At 33.1% G+C, this 12172-nt stretch overlaps 1 protein-coding gene across 1 annotated transcript in view; it reads right to left on the minus strand.

Annotated features, from left to right (window-relative positions):
* LOC125849216 (uncharacterized) overlaps positions 1 to 12172 on the minus strand; it is a 683098-nt gene that overhangs the window by 291 nt on the left and 670635 nt on the right. The gene's annotated exons all lie outside the window — the stretch shown is intronic.

Below are 12172 nucleotides of genomic sequence, written 5' to 3' on the forward strand. Positions count from 1 at the left end.
TCTGCCGAAATAAATCCTGCTTTTAGTGCTCGTGTTGTAGGTTGTTCTTCTGGCTTAAGTAATGATAAAATCCATCTCTGGACTTCATCCATATCTGCTTTCCTTAGCTCCCTTGAATTGGAATAAATCATTAACTGATCTCTTGAATAGTAGCTCCATATAGTGTTTCCGTTTAAATAATTATTTGCTAGCTTTTGTATAATGGTTGATGTACCAATTATTCTCTTATTGGCATAAAAACTGGGTATCTCGCTTTTTTGTATCTCTAGTTGCTGTTCGATATCTTCCGGTATTATTATATCTTTTGTTAGTCCTATCTTTACCACTTGTATCAGAGGTCTTATTTCCTCGTATAATATCTCTGTTGTTGCCGTATAAAATTTTACATAGAATAAATTTCCCTTAGTAACTCTCTTATATGTAATAAATGTTTTATGTAGTTTCGGTATTCCACTTAGTTCCTCTCCGTCATATGTATATACTGTATTTAATAGTCCATAGTTATAACATGTCCTTACTAAGTTGACGTTAGTTTTCGATTGTGAAATCAGTTTATTATAACCTTGTAATTTTTGGGTTAAATAATCCTGGTTGGGTTCTTGGGTTGTAGTAGATATGGGTTTAAGGTTTAAAAATGTTTGAATTTTGTATATATTTTCTATATAGGTTCGCGTAATATGGTTATATGTTATTTTGTCATAGTGTAGGCTATCCGCATATGTAGAAGTTTGTGGTTCTATAGTTAATGTGGTTTTTGGTGTTAGGCTCGGGGTAAATGGTTTTTCGAATAACTGGTTTAAGTTTGAATTCTTATGTTTTTCANTATCCGTATATGTAGAAGTTTGTGGTTCTATAGTTAATGTGTTTTTTGGTGTTAGGCTCGGGGTAAATGGTTTTTCGAATAACTGGTTTAAGTTTGAATTCTTATGTTTTTCACTAACTCTTTGGCTTGTACTTGCAGCTGTATTTAAACAAATGTTATGGGTTTTTAGGTGTTTCCCAATGTCACCTTTTAGCTCTGGATTTTTTCTGTCTTCCGATCGACATAACTCCACATTTTTATAGTCATGTTGCTGCATTATACTAGCTTTAAACTTCATATTATCTTCATTAGTCTTTAGCTTTTGTATCTCGTCGTCCATACTATCCACTTTTGTACAAAGTGTAGTAATGACTTTGAATATCTTTTCAATTGTATCTTCTCCATCAGTCTCAATCTGAGTAGCTTTGTCGTGATAAGTAATCTGCAATAACATTCTTATCAGTTTTTATTACTTCAATTGTAAATGTAAAATTTAATATATTTAATATCAATCTCCTTATTTCTTTTGTTGTTACCGAATCTTGTATTTTTCTGGTTAGCCACCATTTTACTTGTGTATTATCTGCATTTTCCTCCATTAATTGTTCTAATAGTTTTATATCTTCCATAGATTCTATCCAATATTGTAAATATTCGTAGTTCATTTTAATCTGAATTTATTTCTAAATCGTACCATTCTATTCTTTCGAGGTCTAAATCATGTAGGTCTATTTCATACCATTCATAAAAGTTGTAATTTTTTGAAAAATTGTGACTTTTATGAAAAATTGTGACTCTTATGATGAGTTTGTACTTTTCTAAAAATATGTGACTTTTATGAAAATATGTGACTTTTCTAAAGAGTTATGACTTTTATGAAAGTATATGATTTTTCCGTAAGATTAAATAAGAATCATGATTTGTGAGGACGCCACATATGTGAGTCTAAGATTCTATTTTATATATATATATATATATATATATATATATGTATATATATATATATATAAGATATAAGATTGTGATTCATAATCAAAATTTAGAAACTTTAATTTCGAAATTTTAATGATGCCGCATTTATTTGGAACAAAAAAGTTAAGCACATAAATAACTGCAAGTAAATATGATAACATAAATTCTAAAAACTATGTTGACTAATAAATTATTTTATTATTAATATGTTATGCTATTTGTGAGGGCTGAAAATAGTTACAACTTTGAATAATAGTTTCAGTATTTCACTCTTTAGACTAATAATGAAAGAATTGAGAGAGAAAAAGAATGAATCAAAGCAAAGAATATTGGAAATTCCTAACCAGCCCTGGCACCCGCAAATATCTAAACCTGCCACGCCCTGCATATGGTCAAACCCCCACTGCCCATTTGTCATTTCTACATAGCAATGTATATTCATATTAAGTTACAATTACAAAATGCACATTATTTAAACAAGTAATAAAATATTTTCCATTAAACTATAAATGAGCCATTATAAAATGTGCACTAATTTTTGAATTTGAAAGAAACAAATTTTGAAGTCTTATAAATTTCATAAATTATAACTTCTCATGCCATAATATTATCCTTAAATAAAATCTAACTATATACGCAAAAAGGATGTACATCATTTGATAGTTCACTTTGGTCATCATTTTGATTAAATTTGAGATGGTCAAGTAGAAAACTAAAAAAAATAAATTGGAGATCATTTTACCTTAAATTTTGCTCAAGTCTATAAAAAGGGGCCCGTCTATTACCTTGAAGAGAGTATCTCAAATATCTATTGAAATATTCAGAAAAAGATCAACACATCAAATTAAATATAACATTTCTCAAAATTTTCCCCGTAATCAAATATATCTCAAGAAGATTCTAATCAACCTACAATTGGAAAAATATGTTATTAGTAGAGCTCAGATAACGAAGAAAATTTAGAAAAAGATGATTAAGGAATTAACAAAGTTATACTCACGATCTTGATAAATAAAATCATTTTTTTAGAAAATTAACTAAATTAATTTTTACTTATTTTGTGATTACAATTTATTTTTTCTACTTGGAAAAAATTATCGTAAACAGTGTTGATATATCTAACAACTCATAAATATCATAAACAATATATACAAATGAATAAAATACACATCAAATATAGTCTAGTTTACTTAAGCTATTTTTAGAAAAATCTATAAAGTCATGATCATCAACTAAGCATACTTTATTTTGAAATTATTAAGGCATAATATTTTTTACAACAATCCTCATAAAAATAACTCTATATTGTCAGAAAGTGAAACTGTACCTTCAGTTACAAAAAAATCATTTAGCTAATGAAGATTTTTTTTTGCACGCCTTAGCAATAAATACTCTAATTATACTTCTAATAAGTTGAACCATTGTAAGTAATTTTTCACTTTTCAACTCAATATATGAGATTCTTGATGACATAGTCTAGGTCATACCAATTGAGCAAAGAGGATTCGAACACCAAAAAGAAAATTTTGAAATTTCACTTGAACAATTTTGTATACAAGAGATCTCCCCTAGCATGTTATATGATAAAAGGGTATTTAGATAACTTTATTTTTATGATTTGGAGGTTGTACTTTTAATATAACTAGAGAATTATGTTTTTGCTAGCACATACCCAATATTATGTAAGTTGCTTTGATATGAAATATGTTGGTATCCACTTTCACTATGATATGATAGTTAAGATGCATCACTATACTGAGTAGAATATTTATCTACATGTGAAAATATTATTTTAAATATGTTAAGGAACATGATTCACCATAATAGGACAAGTGAATAAATGATAACAACGACAACTCGATCATAGAGAAGAATATGAACCATAAATAACGCAGAAGTGAGAGACTTTAAAATTGTTCAATCCTAGTTTGTTGTTACAAGACAATCGGGGCATTTGCATTTACTATGCCTTTCAACTATTTCATTCGCACTGAATCAACCATAAAAAAATAATTCATATTGTGTATTAAGCTTAGTAAGACATGTCAAAGATTTATAATAAGATGGTATAATCTGCTTGAATGAACTCAATGATACGCAACAAACTTTCAAGTTTTCAAGATTAGCTGATCGTTTGATATTGTTAGCTTTAGTATCTTGAGGCATAAAGAAATATGGTATGATAGACCTTAATGTCTTCATCACAAAAATCACCTGCAATTATTATTAAGAAATGAGAGAGCAGTGGATAAACTTGTGAAAGATATTCATTTATTGATAGAGGAAGCCATATAATTTATTGCAACATCAACTTCTTAGGGATTGATTGTATCTCCCCGTAAATTTTTTGAACTAAGACTCGAACACTTCTTCGTTGTGAGTAGTATTTTACCAAGAAATTTTAAATTTCTTAAGTGCTAATGTTAGGTCACTATATATAGCACCTTGAGTTCCAAAAAGAATTAAAGAGAATTCATTCAAGTCATTCCTTAGTTCTTTTAAGTTTTGGGTAAAATTCAAACGACCATAACTTTCAGTACAAGATGTGTTAGGAGACCCATAAGATATCAAATGAAAGATCTCTGAGTTCTATTTCCAACTCCACCGAGTTTGCTAATTTTGAAGCTCGTATGAGGGAGATATGCTCTTTTGAAGTCAGACTGTCCATTTAAAGAAATTTACCCGAAAATATGAGGGGTATTTTGGTCTTTTCCTTACCCAATCAGATTAAAACCAAATTTGATAATATTATAGGGGTCTAAACAGATTTGGTTCAGTTTTTACAAATCCTAATTATGCTTGGGGTTTTAGACGAAAGTTCAAGAAGAGAAAAAAGGAGAAAAGAGGGAAGGTTCAAGGAGATCAAGATTCTTGCGATCTTCGAGGGGTTTTTGCCAAGGATTTTATCCTAAGAGTTATGTAAGCTTCCATAGTGTTGCGTTCATTCACCCACACACCAATCATGAGTTCTTTTGCAAATCTATCCATAAATATTGAGCAATTTAAGTTCTTGACAAATGTTCTTGAAGTTCATTCTAAAACTTGTTTTGTTGGAGTTTTGAGGAATTCTTGAGATGAATGTTAGTGATTGGAGGGTTATTTTGAGTAGATTAGTGTATACTTAGGTTGAGTATTCAAATCTAAGTGAGTGAGGAAGAAACCATTCGAATCTAGGTGAACTAGGGTGAGAAAATGAGCAAAGAAATTCGTAGGGGTTTTTTGGGATTAGGCTGGCGCGCCACCCCACCATTGCGCCAGCAGAGAGTGTATGTAGGTAGAGGGCTGGCGCCCTCCACCACTCAGTGCACCAGGGTCGCCTGCCCCCACCTCTTCTCTGTCATTTTGCCCGTCTGAGTTCTTTAAAAGGGTCCCTTCAATCCCTATTGATTCCAAACACTCTAATCTACTTCTTAACACCTAGATCTCATTCATAACATCAATCATAACCTTGAATGCATAATTGAAATTCAAGGTAGAGTGAAGAGTTAGGTCTTAAGAGTTCTTTCGAACATTTTGAGAAAGTCCCTTTGAGTCTTTTTGAGGCGGCTTTTACAATTTCTAATAAATTATTTCAAGAGTCGAGTAGGTGAGTATGAGAATGAGGGGAATCTATTCATGAATCAAAATTATCACCGATATCCTTCCTATCATGAATCATGACTCTTGAATTCATAATTGAAATTCAGAAAGAGTTAAGAGTATAGTTCAAGAAAGTCTTTGAGTTAAATTATGAATCCATTAAGATCAACTATCGATTTTGAGATAGGTTTTGAGGAAGTATGTATGAGAATGAGAGAAGTCATATACATGAGTTCCATATTGTTATGTAGACCCTTGAGTCAAGTTGTTCATGCACATAAATTTCCACATGAACTCCATAAGTTGAGTATCTTTGAGAGGAGTAGTATCTTCAAGTTTTAAGTCTTAAGTATTGAGTTCCTAACCTTTTCGAGGTTATATTCCTAATCATGGGACAATTACATCTTACCCATGAAGGTCCTTGAGTTTAGTTGTTCATGCCCATAATCCCGCATGAACCTTATGATTTGAGCATTCTTGAGATGAGTAGCATCATGAAGTCCTTGAGTTGAGTTGTTCATGCCCATAATTCCGCATGAACTCTCTGAGTCGAACATTCTTTAAATGAGTAGCATTATTGAAGTTCTTGAGTTCTGGAGTTGTTGAGTTCCGAGTATTGAGTTCTATGTATGGTTATTGATAACCTTGAGTATCGAGAGTTGACCTATGTTTCACAAAGTTGAGTATCTTATTGTTGAGTTGAGCCCTATTTCTCTGAGTTGAGTTGAACTATGTTTCACAGATTTGAGTATCATATTGTTGAGTTGAGCCTTATTTCTCCAAGTTGAGTTGAACTATGTTTCACAGAGTTGAGTCTCTTATTATTGAGTTGAACTATTTTTCTTTAAGTTGAGTGAGTTGAGAAGAGGTAAGTATGTTTCTTTTCCATCAATTCAAACTTATGTTTATGCTTTATAATTCCCCTTACATGCTCATATATTCCATGTACTAAGCAATTTGGCCTGCATTGTTTCCTGGTGCATATGCAAGTATTCAGGATCATTGACAGGCGTTTCATTGAGGTTGTGTAATATTCCAGTCAGCTTTGGTGAGTCATCTTTTATTCTGGAGGACTTCACCTTTATCTTACAATTAGTAGTTTTGAAATGTCGTGGGTCTTGTCCCGATATCCTTCAGTAATAGTAGAGGTTTTATAGATAGACAGAGTGGAGGAGTTTCTCTATTTACTTTTATTTTGAGTATTGTACAGACTTTTAAAAAGGTTTAGTATTCGAGTTTATTGAATTTAATTCAGCTTTAAGCTTTTGTACTCTTGATTAGTCTTCCACTTGTATCCAACAAGGATGAGGGTTCGCTTGGGGACCACCAATGGTTCTCGAGTGTCTGCCACGTCCAGGGTGTAAGCTCGGGTCGTGACAAACTTGGTATCAGAGCAGAGTTCTAGTGTCCTAGGGTGTATATGAAGCCTACATACATTTAGGAAAATTTTCCCTTCTTTCATACTCTTAATTGTGCAATAGAGTTATGTAATAGAGACTTATTCTAACTCGTGCGTTCTCATATCCATTTGACTACCCCTCATACTAGAGGTGGTCGAAAAGCAAAGCCAGTTCTCTATCGATGAGTTGCTCTTAGCAAAATCTTGAGGTAGTCATGAGACCCTAGAGGGGCTTGAGAGAAACCCAGGAGTGAGTTAAGTGTTGATTTTCAAAGGAATGCGCTTATGCTCATATGAATCATGAGTTCAAGCTAAAAATGAGTTGTACTTTCTTGTCTAAGCCCTATTTCAACTGAGATCCTTATGAGGAAGTGTGTTGTAAAGCTTGGATAATATTATCACCCGTAACGGTAACATAAGCTACGATATTATGAGCAATAGTAGTAAAGAGTGCCCCTTAAGTTAAGAGAATAATATGCAGAGGTTCAATAATCTAAGGAAAAGAGATAGTGATGGGGAATAATATGTTATTGCAATCATGTACCCAGTCAGTTATAACTAATTAGTTCATTATGAGTCAAATAAGGAATAATAATGTTGTAGAGAGTTCTTGATAGAAGGATGAGGAATAGTTACTAGTCATGATGAGATATAGTATATTTTAACCAAAATAGAGTTGATGTCGCTGTGCCATCGTGTTAGAGGAGATGAAATGCATGTGTTGAATAAGCGAACATAGTATTTATGAAGTGGTAGATCTAAGCTAGGCTTATGATTTGTGGGAAAGGGTCATGATGTTCCAAAGGTTATAGAACCGATTAAGTAAGGTATAATAAGTGAGGAAATAGTATTTAAGTTGTGAAAAGGGGATGTAGACCAGTTTAGAGATAATTGAATAGGTCCATAGCTTCCAAGTGTTAGCTTTAGACCTAAGGGGGAGATGATAAGATGAGAAATCAAGTCCAGTGTTGAGAATAAGATAGTAACGAGCTCAAAAGAGTATATGAGATATATTTTCACAAGTCCTTTTAGTAGTGGAGTGATGTTAGAAGGAGACGACTAATGTTCTTATAGTGATAATTATGGTGTGATAATTCCACCAAAGGTTCTAAATAAGGAGGATGAGGTTGTACTATGAGAAATGGTTAAATGAGAGCCTTGGTTGGTTTCGAGTAGTAATGCGATAAATCCTAGTTGGTATGGCAGGGATGATGAGAGAATGAGAACTTCTTAAGGAGGTGGTTAGTAAGTCCATGGAGTTGTTAGAATACTAAGCTTGAATGTGGTGTTGTTAAACATGAGGTAGTTCTTGATATGAGCCCAATGTTGATTAAATGAGGTGGTAAAGAGTAATGTTCTTGGGATGAGACACCCTATAGAGAGGTATAGATCCCGAACCTTAGGATTTGGGTTAAGCTTGAATATAGTAAAAGCGTGTCGTTAGACTCGGGCCTTGGTAAGAAAAGTATGTATCCTTGAAGGAACTAGGAGTTGCAGCCAATGAGGTATGGTATAAGGAAAGAAGAGTGTAGTTGAAGAGTGTTGCTAAGCCTAATATGCAGCAGTCATATTACCCCAAGCATGGTATTCCTATTCTTACTTCATGCCCGAATTTCCTTTGTTTCAGATAAGGCAACTTCAGAGAGAGTGTGACTATGTTCACAATAGCATCGTTCTTGATTTAGGTGCTATAGAAGGTCCCAACTCTTGGTTTGATCAGTCTAGCCTGTGTTAGTAGGCAAGTTCATGAGTCAGAAGAGATAGTTAGAGTAACCGTGTTCCATAACCAGTCCAGCCATCATTTAAGGATGAATGATCCAAAGGGGGAGATAATGTAACAATACATAATTTTTTTGAACTAAGACTCGAACCCTTCTTTGTTGTGAGTAGTATTTTACCAAGGAATTTAAAATTTCTTAAGTGTTAAGGTCAGATCGCTAGATATAGCACATTGAATTTCCAAAAGAATTAAAGAGAATTCATTCAAGTCATTCCTTAGTTCTTTTAAGTTTTGGGTCAACTTCAAATAACTATAACTTTCAGGATGAGTTAGGAGACCCATAAGATATCAAATTAAAAATCTCTAAGTACTCTTTCCAACTCCACCGAGTTTGTTAATTTTTGAGCTCGATGAGAGAGATATGGCCTTTTTTAAGTCAGACTGTCCATTTAAGGAAGGTTACCCAAAAATATGAGGGGTATTTTGGTCTTTTCATTACCCAATCAGATTAAAACGAAATTTGGTAATATTTAGGGGTCTAAACTGATTTGGTTCAGTTTTTAAAAATCCTGATTACTCGTAGGGTTTAGAAGAAAGTTAAGAATGAGAAAAAAGGAGAAAAGAGGGAAGGTTCAAGGCAATCAAGATTCTTGCGATCTGCGAGGGGTTTTCGCCAAGGATTTTATCCTAAGGGTTATGTAAGTTTCCATAATGTTGGGTTCGTTCACCCGCACACTATTCATGAGTTCTTTTGCGAATCTATCCATAAATATTGAGCAATTTAAGTTCTTGATAAGTGTTCTTGAAGTTCATTCTAAATGTTGTTTTGTTGGAGTTTTGAGGAATTCTTGAGATGAAAGTTAGTGATTGGAGGGTTGTTTTGAGTAGAATAGTGTATACTTAGGTTGGGTATTTGAATCTATGTGAGTGGGGAAGAAACCATTCAAAACTAAGCGAACTAGGGTAAGAAAACGGCAAATATTCGTCGAGGTTTTCTGAGATTAGGCTGGCGCCGCCCCACCATTGCACCAGTAGAGAGTGTATGTAGGTAGAGGGCATGCGCAATGCGCCACTCAGTGCGCCAGAGTCGCCTTCCCCCACCCCTTCTCCGTCGTTTTTTCCCGTCTGAGTTCTTTAAAAGGGTCCCTTCAACCCCTATTGATTCCAAACACTCTAATCTACTTTTAAACACCTAGAGCTCATTCATAACATGAATCATAACCTTTAATTCAAAATTAGAATTCAAGGTAGAGTTAAGAATTAAGTCTTAAGAGTTCTTTCAAATATTTTGAGAAAGTCTCTTTGAGGAGTCTTTTATAATTTCAAATAACTTGCTTCAAGACTCGAGTAGGTGAGTGGAATATATTCATGAGTCTACATTATCATCGATATCTTTCATATCATTAATCATAACTATTGAATTCATAATTCAAATTCAAGAAAGAGTTAAGAGTAGAGTTCAAGAAAATCTTTGAGTTAAACTATGAATCCTTTGAAATTAACTATTGATTTTGTGATAAGTTTTGATGAAGTAAGTGTGAGAATGAGAGGAGTCGTATACATGAGTTCCATATTGTTATGTAGACCCTTGAGTCAAGTCGTTCATGCCCATAAATTTCCGCATGAACTCCATAAGTTGAGTATTTTCGAGAGGAGTAGTATCTTCAAGTTCTAAGGCTTAAGTATTGAGTTCCTAACCCTTTCGAGGTTATATTCCTAATCATGGGACTATTACATTTTACCCATGAAAGTCCTTGAGTTGAGTTGTTCATGCCCATAATCCCGCATGAACCTTATAATTTGAGCATTCTTGATATGAGTAGTATCATGAAGTCCTTGAGTTAAGTTGTTCATACCCATAATTCCGCATGAACACTCTGAGTCGAGCATTCTTGAAATGAGTAGCATCATTGAAGTTCTTGAGTTCTGTAGTTGTTGAGTTTCGAGTATTAAGTTCTATATATGGTTATTGAAAACCTTGAATTGAGTCGTTCACGTCCACAATTCGGCATAAACCCTATTTTGAAAAGTCTTTTACAATCTCTTTAAACTTCTTTTAATACTTGAGCACTTGAGTTTGAGGAAAAGTAGAGTCAAGTTCCATTTTCTTTAAAATGATATATATGAACTAAGTATTCCTAGAGTAAATGTTTTTACATTTAAGATGAGAGGAAACACTGATTTCCTAAAGAGTTTGAGTAGTTTTAGTTTGAGTAGTTTTGAGTAACATCTCTTTTAAGAGAAAGATTTTTGAGTAATAATTTCAAACCACAGAAAGAGTTATGTTTTTAAACATATGAGCTAGTTATATTTTTGGAGTAGTATTTAGCATCAATATGGGGGAGAGCTCAAACAACTCACATCCCCCATAAACCATGTAGCCAATGTGGATAAAAAGGGTCATACTTTTTAGATGATTCGTTATTGCTTTTTAGCATAGAATAGTGGATCTACTTAGCAGTAGGTTCTATACCCAGGCAAAGTATATGATAGTTCTGGAAGTGTGGGCTAGACGTTGTATCATCACATAGTTGATAGTGATGGTTGTCGGTTAGAGAATCTCCCATAGAGTTATATTGTATTTTTATATACAAATTGAGTTGTTATTGTATTCTTCAATTCACTGAGTTGCTATCTACTGTTTTAAAAGCTTTCTATATATTACATCTTTTATTGTTGCTTTATTCTTTAGTACTATGTTTCACAGAGTTGACTACCTTATTGTTGAGTTGAGCCTAGGGGTGTGCAATAACCGAACCAACCGATAAACCGAATCGATAAAAGTGTTATTGGTTTATTGTTATTGGGTTATTGGGTTAACGGGTTTTTAATGGTATTATAAAAAAAGCATTGGGTTATCAATTCGGTATTGGTTTTTAATATTGGATTATTGGATAAACTGATAACCCATTAATACTAGTAATTTACTACTTTACTTGTACATAAATATTATATATTAATCTCAATAACTTAGTAGTTACTATCTTTGTCATTTAGCCTTCAATTCACACTTCACAGTGACTTTGAGTTCACAATTTCACATAGTAAAAATCGTTAAAATCTAAAATAAGAACCCTATTCCTCTTAATTTCTCTTTGTGTTACGTTTGTATAGTTCCTTTCATGTTTGTTATTAGTGTTTTTTTTTATGAGCATTTGTAATGTTACATTGTTGTGTTTTCGCATAAAATTTATTAGAAGTCATATATTTATTTTATAAGTATTTTCTTGTTGGTTAAACTGAAACCAAACCGTTAAGGACCAAAACGAATAAACCGAAAACCGATAAAAAATATCTTATTGGTTTAGCATAGTTAAAAACCAAAAACCAATAAACCGAATCGATACTACATAAAACTGAACCGAACCGAACCGACCGATGCACGCTCAAGTTGAGCCCTATTTCTCTGAGTTGAGTTGAAGTATATTTCACAGAGTTGAGTATCTTATTGTTGAGTTGAAGTATGTTTCATAGAGTTGAAAATCTTATTGTTGAGTTGAGCCTTATTTCTCTGAGTTGAGTTGAACTATGTTTCACAGAGTTCAGTCTCTTATTATTGAGTTGAACTATGTTTCTTTGAGTTGAGTGAGTTGAGAAGAGGTAAGTATGTTTCTTTTCCATCAGTTCAAGCTTATGTTTATGCTTTAGAATTCCCCTAACATGCTCGTACATTCCATGTACTAAGCCATTTGGCCTGCAT

The sequence above is a fragment of the Solanum stenotomum genome, chromosome 12 (assembly GCF_019186545.1).
Source record: "Solanum stenotomum isolate F172 chromosome 12, ASM1918654v1, whole genome shotgun sequence".
NCBI lineage: Eukaryota > Viridiplantae > Streptophyta > Magnoliopsida > Solanales > Solanaceae > Solanum > Solanum stenotomum.